Raw genomic sequence first — 13799 nt, 5'->3', positions numbered from 1 at the left:
TCATCATTCCTTTGTAAAGGGACTCATAGCTATGGACCAGTCCTAATAGATTTGGTTCAGTCTTGGGACAGTCATAGTTCTACAGATAAAAGCTTTAGTTTTGGTTGATAGGTAGATTTTAATCAAAAAGGGATGAACAAATATACATAGAATACACTGCAGATCAAGAACAGTGCTCCTATTTATTTCTTCCACACAAAATATTACTTAGAATAGAGAAGTAAAAATTAACAAAGACTTAAAAGCGAAGCAGAACTTGCATTGTTTTGTATTAGGAGGTTAATTCTTAAAAAAAAAATCAAAGAGCAATTAATGAGGTCATTGGATAGACCAGTGGTATCAAACTCAAATAGAAATATAAACTACTAATGCTGATTGAAGAATTCTTGCAAGTGCCTAGTGATTTAGAAAACACATATTAACTTTATGTTTATTGTATTTTTTATTTTTATTATTAACTATTTCCTAATTGTATTTTAATCTTGTTCTGGGGATATTGGGAATGTTGTAGGTCTCATATTTGAAACCTCTGTAATAACCATTTCACCTTCACTTGTAGGGAGGGAGCTAGATGGTACAGTGGATAAAGCACTAGCCCTGGAATCAGGAAAACCTGAGTTCAAATTTTTTCTCATACTCTTACTAGCTATATGATCTGAGACACATCACTTAATTTCTGTTAGTTTCAGTTTCATCAACTGTAAAACAGGGATAATAAAGACACCTACCTACCTGAGTAGTTGTGACAATCAAATGAGTTATTTGCAAAGCTCTTAGCACAGTCCATAGCACAGAGCAGGTGTTAATTAAATGACAGTTGTTGTTGTTGTTGTTGTTATTATTATTATTATTTAGAGTCTTCATTGAACATATAATTTTTTATGGTCCATGAATTCTGTCAAGCAAGGTTAGAGTTTGTGCTCATGCTTTTATTGGTGTTTATCTCTTCCAAGGAATGTTATAGTAAGCATAGTGAGTATTTCAAAGACAAAGAGCCTATCAAAGGCTAGTTCCCTCATTCCAAAATAGGAAGGCTTTCATTGCTGTACCAGAATCCAAGAAGCCCACCATAAAAAGAAAAGAGAATTGTGAGAAAACACTACATATGAGTATAACATCCATTAATCTGACCTATTTTGACTAGCTATTTTCTTATTGAAATGGGAAATAGACAAAGTTAAGGCTTTGATTCTGATTATTATGATTTCTTACAATTTTGATTAATACAAAATAGTTGCCACAAGAAGGAGCTCAACAGAGCCCCTAACATACCTCAATCAGGAAAAGTTTGATTTTTTTAACCAAGGGGAAAAACAAGGGAGCCATTGTTAACACATTTAGAATAAAAGCTCATCGTTTAAAAAAAAAGCTGTTGTAGAAGGAGGATAGCAAACTATTTAGAGTCTCATCTCACAAAGTAACACCAAAAATAATCAATAGAAAAAAATGTGAAGAAAGTTTGACTTTAGATCCCAATAAGCTCAAGTTATCAGAAAAACACATACTCAAAATTGGAAGGAAGACCACAGACATGGAAGGAAACAAATATGCCAATATAGATTAATTTCAACACATTCAGACAATAATACCTCAGTACCTGTGTACTATAAGAGGAAGTAAAAATTGTATCTATGAATCTGCAATCAGACAGGGGGTAGGATATGACCAAATATACACAGGAGAAATCTATGCTAGTGCAGCACAACTACAGAAGTACTCAGGTATCAAGATATACCAAAGAGGTGGAGATTCAAAACGATGGGAAAGATCATGGATAATTTTTTTATGGTGCAAGTTTTAAGTAGATTTTATTCTCCAGGACAAGAATTACATTTCCTGTTCTTTACAGACTGTTTACTTCTCTCACTCTGTACACATTTAATCATTCTGATTGCCCAGATTTACACAGTAGATTAAATGTTAGTTTTAAATTACTACTGACTTGGCTACACATATGAGTCCTTCAGTTTTTGGAGAGCTGTGTGGGATGCTCTATTTTCTGGTGTGTTTAGTCAATCATTTCAATGGTAGGTCAAGAAGAAGCACCTCTAGATAGGGCCACTCCACATCCACATCCACCAGACATGCCTTCTGGCATGCCCACCTGCACTTTGGTATAACTTAGTAATGATGGGGCTGTAGAGCTTCTCCAATTCTTTCTGCTGATGTTTAAATTCTTCTTTTTCAGTGGTCTGGTGCTTATCCAGCCAATTGATTATTTCATTACATTTGTCAAGTATCTTCTGTTTTCCTTTGTCACCAATTTTGCCTTGGAATATCTCATCCTCTATGGTGGAATTCGTGTTGAAAGCATAAGATTCAAGAGAATTCTTGGAAAACACCTAATCTCCCTGCTTCTCATCTTCATCTTGTATTTCTAAGCATCTTGCACCATACAGTCTCTCTGTCTCTCTTTCTCTCTCTCTCTCTCTCTCTCTCTCTCTGTATATATATATATATATATATATACACACACACACACACACACACACACATAATCACTCAGATATGTTTACACACACATATGTATATATATTCAGACAACCATTGTCCCTGGTGATGGTGATCTTATTCTCCTTGTCTATGCTGTTATCTACAGCAGAAATATTGAGGATGACGTTTCCATCAATGTTAACTTATTTCAATCTGAACAACTAACCTGGGGGTAGGGGTGGGGTGGAGTTCCTGTGAGTTCAAATTTGCCAAGCAGTTTTTTTTTATAATATTTTGTTATTGCTCTGTTGCCTTTATGCCTGAATAAACTCAGCAGGCTGGTTGTCCAAGTAAATGGTAAAGGTATGCATCTTCTTGATGGGGATTATGGTATTGTGTTTGATCAGAACTGTCATAATTCCATCATTAATTTCACCTCCAATGAAAAGAAGACTGATGTCCAACAAGAGTAAGTACTATACATTCTCAGATTTACCTCCATAAAGATGGTAGCTGGGATAGCTGTACCATAGGCAACAACCTCATCAGCTTCTTACTGAATTCCTTTTCATTGTAGAAGGTCTGGAAAAGCTTCTAGATTTGAGAGATCCAAGTAGAATCCCTCAACAAGACAATGTCATGAATTTGTGATTTATCCATTTTTGCATCTCTTAGGGCCTTTTCCACAGGGTCCAGTGTGTCACAGAAAAGGTCAGAATTACACTCTTCAACACAGGCATAGGTAATAGAGATATAGAAGTTGATATCATTACAGGGTTAGTCAATCTCAATGCTGGCTTGAGTCCTGGAAGAGAGGCTATGTATTGCATTCTCACAAGTGGTGCACAGACGTCAGACAATCCTCTTATTTTCCCTTAAGTCATTCTTGTACTTTCACTTTAACTCAGCAATGAAATGCTTAACAGTGCAGTTGTCACCATACTCCATATCAAAGTGGGTGTACATCTCTGTGGACTTTGCTCTGAAGTTTCTGTTTTTAATGATCAGATTGAAACATTGAAAGTGCCTCCTTCAAGGTAAAAGAGAAACACATTATCTTGGTACTAAATTTCCTGTCCAAGGCAAAAACAGTAATAGCAGCAGTTTGTCCATTGATGATTTGGAGCATATTGAGACCAGCAATGGTTCCAGAAACTTTGGTGGTCAGATATTGGGAATCATTTAAATAGGTGAGTATTGTGACAATAACATTTTTTCCAGTTTTTCCAAGGTAAGCTTCAGCAATTTCTTTCATCTTGGTCTCAAAATGTAGAAGATAATTTCTTTTGGGCAAAAACTTTTGATCTCTCCTTTGTACTCTACTTGGACCATGAGTGGGCCTGTGTCATTCACCAACATGAAAGTTCAACACTTCACATCTGACTGTACAACTACATCATCAAATCTATGATCAATTGGACATTGGACATCCGAGTCTGTGTTGTTGGGTTTCATTGCAACTTGATTCTTTGCAGGATCACTGATTAAACATTCTGTGTCTGTGAAGGTGATAATAGATTGGCATGGTCCTATTTCCTCGGTCATTAGCAATGATCTCCACTTTCCCATTTGGAAGACTCCCACACAGGAATAAGTAGTGTTAAGATCAATGCCAACTGTGGGTCCCTTTAACATGGTTGCTGGGGGTTCTGGAGTCTTAGCTGACCAATGTGGCACAAGAAGGCTTGCTGCTCTGTAGAGTTGACCTGACAGCTACTTTCAAAGTATGTTTAAGAGGTCCTAAGGAAATAAAGACCTTTATAAACAGTGCTGTCAAAAATAATAATTGACTTAGAACAAAAAAGTCCATTGCAACATCTTTCACCTCTATTAAAATTTTGTTTCCCAAGTCAGAAATCCTGACTCCATGGTCATCTTTAATCCTTAAAAACAGATTCTGTTATCTGAATACCCCTTTAGTCATTGCTATTTGTTAATATTACTATTATTTTTCTCATTGCCATCTTCATGATATATTCATGATAATTTTTGGCACACATTGAGGATATTCTTTATGGAAATATGAAAAGCAAACAGGTAGACTCTTAGAGATGATTTTCTAAAACAGCATCCATTTTACTCTTCACAAAATGCACTAAGGTGTGTAGAATAATAATGCTTGAGATTTATACAGCACTTTTAAGGTTTGCAAAGTGCTTTACATTTATTTTTTTTGAGCCTCACTACACTTCTGGGAGGTATGTACTGCAGGTATTATTTTTCATATTTTGCTCATGAGGCAACATGAGGAAACTGAGGCAGAAAGAGGTTAAGTGTGGTGTCTATGGTTACACAGGTAATAAGTTTCAAAAGTGGTATTTATATCTATATCTTCCTAACTCCAAATTAAGAATCCAAGTCATAACATAAAAAAATCCAGCTGAGATTATTATTTGTGTGTATATGTATGCTATAAATAACAAAAACTTCTTAGGTTGGTCAAGATATACCCTTAAAGGCTTTTATCTAACAAAGTATCTGCCAGGCATATGACATGTGGTATTAATGATATTACCGAATTATTTGAATATGAAGTCAGAGAGGTAATATTTTTCCCTGAATATCAATATCAAATAAGAAAAAATCACTGTCTCTGGATTCAGAAAGCCTGGATTCAAATTTTGCCTCTGATATTTACTTGCTGTGTGACCTTCAGTAAGTCAACTGAGTTCCATGGGCCTCCTAGGAAATAAAGAGATTTAGAATTAACACTACTAAAGGCACTTCAGCTCTAAATCTATGACCCAATAGCATATAACAGATATTTGCTGCTGTCAGAGGGAATGTCAAATATGGTAAAAGAAAATCCCCTTAGAGTTGCAGAAGTCCTCCAGATCCTCTTGTTTTCATATGCCATTACATTGATTGTATCAAGCCACAAAATACTATTCTCTCTCCTTGATGAGGTCTGTTATCATACAAGGAAGCTCAGTCCAATAATCCATACAGGAATAAGCAAGCAGCTAACAAATGTGCATTGCCAGACTATGATATCCTTTAGAAAGGCAGTCCATCAGTAGCTAAATCTTGAGAGGGCACTGCAGATATTTTAATCAACTGGCCCCTGAAATGAATAGTAGGAGGAAATTGAACCAGATAGCGTTTGTGCAGTGCTTTCAATGATAAGAGTCTTAGCTCTGCAAAAAAGCCCATATTTTCAATACCAATATTCTTCCTAAGTTGATATCTATGCAGGAGCCATGAAATAGCATGATCTCAGAAAAAGCAGAATTGTAGGAGACTCTTAGGTCAAAGAAAGTTAGGTGTAGGATATCATTGAGGAAATATATGATGAGAAAAGATGTGCCAATCATAGCAAAATCATTCGGAAATGGATAGGTTGTCAAAGCATTCATTTCACTGAAGCCCATGGAATCTTAATACTGTGAAGAAAGTTTGTGATACATTTTATAGATTCTCTCTGGATAAGAAATGCAAAGCCTTCAGCAAGAATTTTATTAGATAGATAGATAGAGAGAGAGAGAGAGAGACAGAGAGAGAGAGAGAGAGAGAGAGAGAGAGAGAGAGAGAGAGAGAGAAAGGGAGAGAGAGAGAGAGAAGTGTGGGGGGAGGGAGAGAGCGAGCTTTTTAGCCACACTATGTTCCAGGCACTGTCATAAATACTTTGCAAATATTATCTGATTTGATCATTACAATCCAGGGAGGCAGGTGCTATTATTATCCTCATTTTTCAGTTGAGAAAACTGAAGCAAATAAGTACTAAATATCTTGCCCAAGGACATACAGCTAATGTCTGAGGCCATATTTGAACTCATGTCTTTTAGAACTCTAGGCCCAACATTCTAGCCACTGTGCCACCTAGCTGCTACTAGCTGATATAGGCAGACTAATTTATGAGATGGATGTGCCCTGGTCAGTGAGACGATGAAAGTGTGTTTTGGTGAAATAAGTGATGTGAGTCAGAGGAACAGTGTTTGCACCCTATCTTTGATAAAGGAACAAAGAAATTTATAATCTAGCATTTCAATTATATATCAGCTGAGTGGTAGAAAAGCTCAATGCAAATCCCTGAGAAGTAACTACTTGGGGATGTGGGAAGAAAGAGTTCCCCTCTCAATTTTGACCAAAGGACAACCTCAAACACCTGAGCTGCAAACAGTGGGAATATTTGGGTGCCTCATTGGTATTGATAACAGTTTCCCCAAAAAAGCAGTGGCTAATTGTCTGCTGTATCAAGGACCTATAACAAACTTCATACACCAAGAATAGGCAGCATCTTGGATCCTCAGATGTCAGAAGAGAAGTGGACATACTGAAAGAGAAATTCATAGGGACTTCATCTAAAACAGTGAAGGAGCTGTGAATTACCCGTTACCATGTGCACTCTCTCAGCTTAAGTCCATTCTCCCCAAGGACAGCGTGTGGGAGAGTTAGTCCCAGATTATAGGAAGATTTTTTTTTCCTCTGACACTTAGTAGCTATGTGACCCTGGGTGAATCACTTAACCCTGCTTGCCTCAGTTTCCTCATCTGTAAAATGAGCTGGAGAAGGAAATGGCAAGGCACTGCAGTATATTTGCCAAGAAAACCCCACATGTGGTCATGAAAAGTCAGAGATGACTATAAAATTACTGAACAACAAATCTATATGTAATTTTGTAATGCATATAACACCAAAGAAACAAAGGAGGCAGCTGAGGGTGCAATAGATAGGATGTTTCATTTAGAATCAAGTAGACATGGGTTCACATCATACTCCACATTTATTAGCTTTGTCACCCCCAGGCAAGTCAATCAACCAGTTTCTGCCTAGGTTTCCTCACCTAAAAAATAAAGAAATTAAACTTAATGTCTTTTAAGGTCCCTTCTAAGCCTAAAATTGTGATCTTATATCACTAAATGCTCCTAATTATGCTATGACATCTACAGTACTCTGTTGTATTCTTTAAAATATCTGGAAATGAGATTATGAAGACTCAGCTACTAGTAACTGAGGGTGACAAAAAAAAAAAGGTCAGAACATTTGAACCTTTCATTGGCTTCAATAGCTTTGTTTCTAGAATAGCAGTGGCTAGGGGCAGCTAGGTGGCACAGTGGATAGAGCACTGGTCCTAAAGTCAGGAGTAGCTGAGTTCAAATCCAGCCTCAGACCAAACACTTGACACTTACTATCTGTGTGACCCTAGGCACGTCACTCAACTCCATTTGCCTTTAAAAAAATAGAATAGCAGTGGCTGATGTTTTCTGTATAAAGGGCTTGAACTTTCAATTCATGTATGGGTTGAATAGTTATGTCTCACTTAGTAAAAAATAATCCTGTGAAGTAGCTGTATTACTTGAATTCATTCTGTGTTTTTGATTGGACTGGAATCAATTAAAACATCTTACAAAATAATAATTTTGAATATTCTGATCTTAAATATATTTAACCATTTCAGAACATTTTTTATTTACTCCAATCAATAAGATCTTTTCTAACTATAATGTTCCATGATTGTGCTTATAGATCTCTCTTTTATAAAATATTCTTAATTCCCCAATGTTCTCAAATCAGGTGGTAATTCACAAGATCAATTTAAAACCAGAGGCAGAAACTGTACAATTGTTCTTCTGCAGCCACTGAATTTCATTAATTTTGTGCAACAATACTTTGGCAAGTGTGTGGCATCACTGGATATTTGAGGAGAAGAGTGATCATGATGCTAGAATTTGAGTGAGTATTAAATGTGACACAATAATTGAAGAGAAATGATGCCTGTATCTTATTTTCTTTGGTGCCCTGAAGTATAAAAAAACAGTTTTGCTATAAGATTTCCATTTCATTGGAAATTTATGGGATAATTTGTTTTTTGTATACTTTCCTTTGGCTATATTTCCTTTTCCAAATATTTAGATGCAAATTTGAGAATAACCTCATTAAAATTCAGTACTCCCATCAATGATGCATCAAACTGGATCTTAGAAGTCATACACTTAGTTAAACTGAAATTACAACTTCTTTTCTAGAATCAAATTAATTCAAATATTTTTGTTCAAAGTGGTTTTTTTTGTCAAGATAGGAAAAATCAAAAATGCTCATAGTTATCATTATAACAACCTAGAGACAGTGCTTAAATGAGTACTTAAGAGTTTTTTTTGTCATATTTTACTGGGCAAAAAGCACATTAATTCAAATAATAGAATCATAGAAACGTCAGTATTGACAGGACCCTCAACAATTACTATGGGGAGAACATTTAGACTACTGACACAAAAAAGATAATGTTTCATTTTTCTGGATCAGAATTACCAAATCCAAATATATTAATTTTGAAAGGGTGAAGCAACATGGTACAAGCTTCTTGGAAGTACAGATTATTTCATTCTTTGTACTTGAAACTCTAGTTTGTAACACAGTGCCTGGCACTTAGTAGGTGCTTAGTAAATATTTGTTGATTGATTGTTGAATTGGGAAATTTCTGAAACTGGAGCCAACAGAACGAAGAATTAAATCCTAACTATAATATCTATTGATTATATCATCATAGGAAAGTCACAATTTCTGTTGCCCTAAGGCAACTATATATTATAAAGCTAGGCAGTGCAGAGGGCAAAGAGATAGATTTAAAATATGTTACCCAATTAAAATTAATGCCTCAGCCACCTACTTAACTGCATTACCTTGTGCAAGTCACTTAACCTCTCAACCTCAGTTTCTTTATCTGTAAAATAATATAAATAATAATATCTACTGCTCAACATTGTTGAAAAGATGAAATGCAATATGCTCATAAATTATCTGGCAAACATTAAATAGCTATATAAATAGTAGGTTTTGTAGTATTATAGATAGAGATATTTTAGTACCTGAATTGGTACTCCTCTTAGGAAATCATATGTCCACATTTTATATTGAAGAGTGAATCAAATATTAAAACTGGATTTACCAATATTAATATTTCAGCTTTCCCATTGTTATTTAACTCCAGAGCAGGTATAATATGATATTATATTGTTTATACACCCTTTACACACACACACACACACACACACACACACACATACACACACACACAGATAGCGATCCAAAGCCTTCAAAGTGACTCTGTTTCTGAAAGGCATTAAAGTATCAAAGGCACTAAGATCAACTACATCAGACACTCCCAACAAGGTTCAGTGTATTCTGAAATATGCCACAGAAGGCTGTAGTTTTGTACAAAATAGAAATTAGGTTCAACTCTCATACCTTTGTGAGTATTATTGGTGTCATACTGAAACTGAAAAGATTTAAAAAAGAACCTGTCAATCATTCTTCCAAGAAACATTTCTGGTAGATAAAGTGCAAATTCTGAATTCTGCCTTGAATTTTGCAGGTAAGAAATCAGAGAAAGAACAAAGTAAAGCTGGTCTTCCAAGGGCACTCAGGTAATGATTTGAAGTAAAAAAAAAATGTTGTCCACATATCCTAATCACCCCATTTCATCTCAGTGAAAGATGTCATATTCCCTAAAGTACACTTTAATCCTGACTGGGATACTCTTGTATGTACATAAACAGGCAGAAAGTGATTGTGCTTACATTATTTTCTCTTCCTCATGTTCTCTTGGGGATGGCCCTCATTTTTTTGTATTGATTTCTCTAAATGTGGTTTTATTCTTGTCACATTCCCAAGGAAATGAATGTAGTTGACCTGGTGGAGTTTAGAGGTCTGACACCTATTATCCCTTACGAAATGGCATATTTTGCATGACAAAATGATCTTAGTGTGACACAGGTAAATACCAGATAGGGATAAACAAATATGCATTGCTCCCTGCAAAGAGAATTTGAAGAGGACAGCATCAGAGTATAAATATTGTTAAGCTAAATTATCTAAATAGTAATCAGCCTGGTTAATTTTGTAATAAAACATTTTTATTCCCATAACCCCCAGATCATTTTAAAACACTAATTTTTTTTCAAATTAAAAACTATTAAAAACATTTAAACAAACAAAAAACCTGATGTAATAAATTTATCTTTAGAAGCACCTCACTTTGTAATTTCTATGTTCCAATGCTTCACATTGTCACTTGAAATAGATAAAATCATCACAAATTCACATAGTTGTGGATGGAGAGAAAATACAGAAAGTGATTGCGATTAACAGAACTAAGGAAAGTTTAGTTAAGAATGAATAGGTGAATCTTAGGTGAGGCAGCTTCCTAATATCCCTAATACTACCCTGTGAGATTAGTTCTGCTCAAGTTAAAATTTGCATCAAGGGCCTATTTCTTTAAATTTTAGAAGTGGATACAAATGATGGAATATTTTTATGCATTCATTTCTCTATAGGAAACTTGCATTTATCCAGAGTTATAGTAATGATGCTTTCTTCTTGATAGATCCAATTAGACTGGTGTCAAACACACATGCGGGTGCACACACACACACACACATCAGGCCTCAGCTTATGCTGCAATAGGTAATGTGTCCCACTACTTCAAAGCAATCAATACCTCCAACCTAATCTCTACCCACTTTTAAAATATCATAAATAGACAAGGATTTGGCAGTCATCTGACTCTCAGTCATATAAAAGTGGAGATAGTTTCTTTCTCCCTCCTTCTCCCATTTCTTGATGCTGAGCAATTCCTGATACCATATGTGGTATAGGTGGTATCATATACCATATCATATAGGTGATAGACAGGAATACCTCCTTACACTGTGGGAACCCTTTCCCTAACTTTTCACCTTGTCCCATCCCTTGTATCCATGTTTTTCTCCTTTACAGTCATTTAGGACCTGCTTCATTGCTCATATAACTCAAATGGAATTAAAGTAACCAATTCTATTTCTGAAGTTTCTTTATATGTTGTCTCCCTTAATTGGAGTTTGAGCTCCTTGACAGCTAGAAGAATCTCACTTTTTCCATCTGTATCCCCAGAATTTAGCAAAGTATCTAACAAATACCTATTTAATCAGTTTCTTACCTATCTAATAGATTCCATTTCCTGATTCCTCTAAGTATAATGCCAAGAGTAATGGCTATTGAGTCAGTTGACATAGGCTCAGATCATATCTCTCATGAACCTTCAGGGCAAAGCTGTGATATTCTGCTTTGTATCTGTCCATAGCACCCAAGAGGGCCTGAAATATAATAGATACTTAACAAATATTTCTTCAATGAATTTGGAATTTTATAGGAAAGATTTTGAATTTATTAATATTACATACAAGTAGTTATTTCCCCACCACCATTTGTAGGGAAAAGTTACACTTCTCTATAAGTAGGCTTCAAAATGTTAACAATGAAGTATTAGAACGAATTCTGTTTTCAGTATGTTAAGTTTAGTATTTTTGTGGGATATCTAGGTGATGTCCAGCAGGCAGCTGGTAATAAGGACCTAGAGTTCAAGAAAGAGAGATCAAGGCATGGAATCTATTTACCTTATATTGGTGATTTTGAAAATGACTCTAGCTCCCTTTGCCTTCCTGAATATAAAAAAGTATTCGTACTCTTCATACCTGTTGCCACTCAGACATATTCTATAAAGTTCTAAACCAGGGGTATTTTTCCTAGAAGCCTCTCCTGTGCTGTTTTGGCTCACACATTAGAATGGCTATAAATTGTGCCCATGAAGCTCACTGGCATGTATATCCTTGAATTCTTTTTGTAAACATATACCACCAATAAACCATTTAATCATTTCTAAATGAGATATTACAGCTGAAAACTAGCTTAAAGGAGAAATATCTGACTGGGGTGGTAATAGAAATACAGACTTCTCTTGAATCAAGAATAAAGAACTATTGATACATAATATATACAATGTCAAAATATTAGAAAATTTCTATCATATTGAGTAACTTGCTTTTTATGAACTGATACATTTCTGAGAGGACATGGTTGGGAATCAAACTTGATTGGCAGACATTGATAGTATGTAATCTATAACAATAAATGATAGATCCAATACAAGATTGAATATTGGATTGTGTACAATTTGGGTTTCTATTTTAAAACTAGCTAAAGTAAAGTAAGTGAGATGAATTTATTTACAATCTTTGCTGGACATGGTGGCATTTCTCAGAAAGAAAGAAGGTCCAATGATGATGCTTTTATTGGTTATACAAAATTATTAATATGATGATTTCATGGAGTTTATCCACAGAACCTATCAGAAGAAAGCGGGCAATAGCAAAGAAAACTCATTTAAATACAAAGGTGATCATCTTTGAAGTAAATATAATGAAAATCATAAATCAACTGCTTTTTGGTGATAAGGTACACTAGTTTTCTTCATTTATCTCTTTCAACTTTTTTTTAAACCATGTCACCTTTTATACCTATATATACATATAAGTGTATAGCTGTGATTACATATACATTGCATATGTTTATATATGTATATGTATATGTATAGATGTATGTATGTATATAAACACACATGTGTATAAATACAAACATATACATTGGAATTACCTCCTGAAAGCCAGTATGACTACATCTCTCCTTCAAAGTTCTAGAGTATACTGAGGCATTGGGGTGGTCTTTTCTCCAATGACATTGACTCAAACCCCCATTGGCAGGACCTTTCCCCATTGTTAGGCACTAGTGATTCCCGTTCTAAATCCAGTGTACCATTTAACATCATTTACATTTTTACAAAGTCATATTTAAGTCAAAGATATAATTAGAACAACATACAAGTATTTTCCCAAATACCTCAAGGCATACTCTCTCCTATACTACCTTAGTCTCTTCAGGAGTAGTGTCAAAATTTAGCCTAATTTCTACATAGCATTTATTTCACCAAGTTCACATTCAGATGCCCTGTAACAGCCAAATGACTTCTCATTTCATATTCTCCTGGCCTATGTCCATGAAGCCAACTCTACAGTTAGATACTTGGTCTTTTGAACATGGATACTGGATTGGCTGCAAAACTCATTCTGGATTCCAATTACCAGATTCTTGTGTCTTTTTCTCCTGAGCTTTTAAAATTCATAGGCTTGGAGAATCCAATTTCCACATACATGGAAAAGAAAGAACAGCAGTCAAGAATTGCAAACCTTTCATACTACCACATTGCCTCAAAGAGGACAAAGCCCCAAAGTCTTGCCCCCTACTCACTAGTATCTGTAAGCCAAGGAGGCACACCACCTGGAATAGTCAAAAGAATTAAAGCAAGAGTCATGATGAAGCCCACCAAGGCCTTTTGAATACATCTATAGCCATTCCAAGAAGTTCCCATTTACTATACAGTTAGCAGATTGAGATCAATTAGATAAAAGCTGTGTATGCCACATAGTTTTCCCAAAATACTTCCTTTACACTTCATCATTACTTTCTGGGAAGCAAGTTTCTCTACATGGGGAGATACCATTTTAGATAGTGCATCTTAATCTAGGCTCCATAAATTTGATTTTTAATATTTAATA

This window comes from Vombatus ursinus, unplaced genomic scaffold (genome assembly GCF_900497805.2).
Source record: "Vombatus ursinus unplaced genomic scaffold, bare-nosed wombat genome assembly UNPS02014770.1, whole genome shotgun sequence".
In the NCBI taxonomy this organism is placed as follows: Eukaryota; Metazoa; Chordata; class Mammalia; order Diprotodontia; family Vombatidae; genus Vombatus; species Vombatus ursinus.
This window is presented reverse-complemented; position numbering follows the sequence as displayed.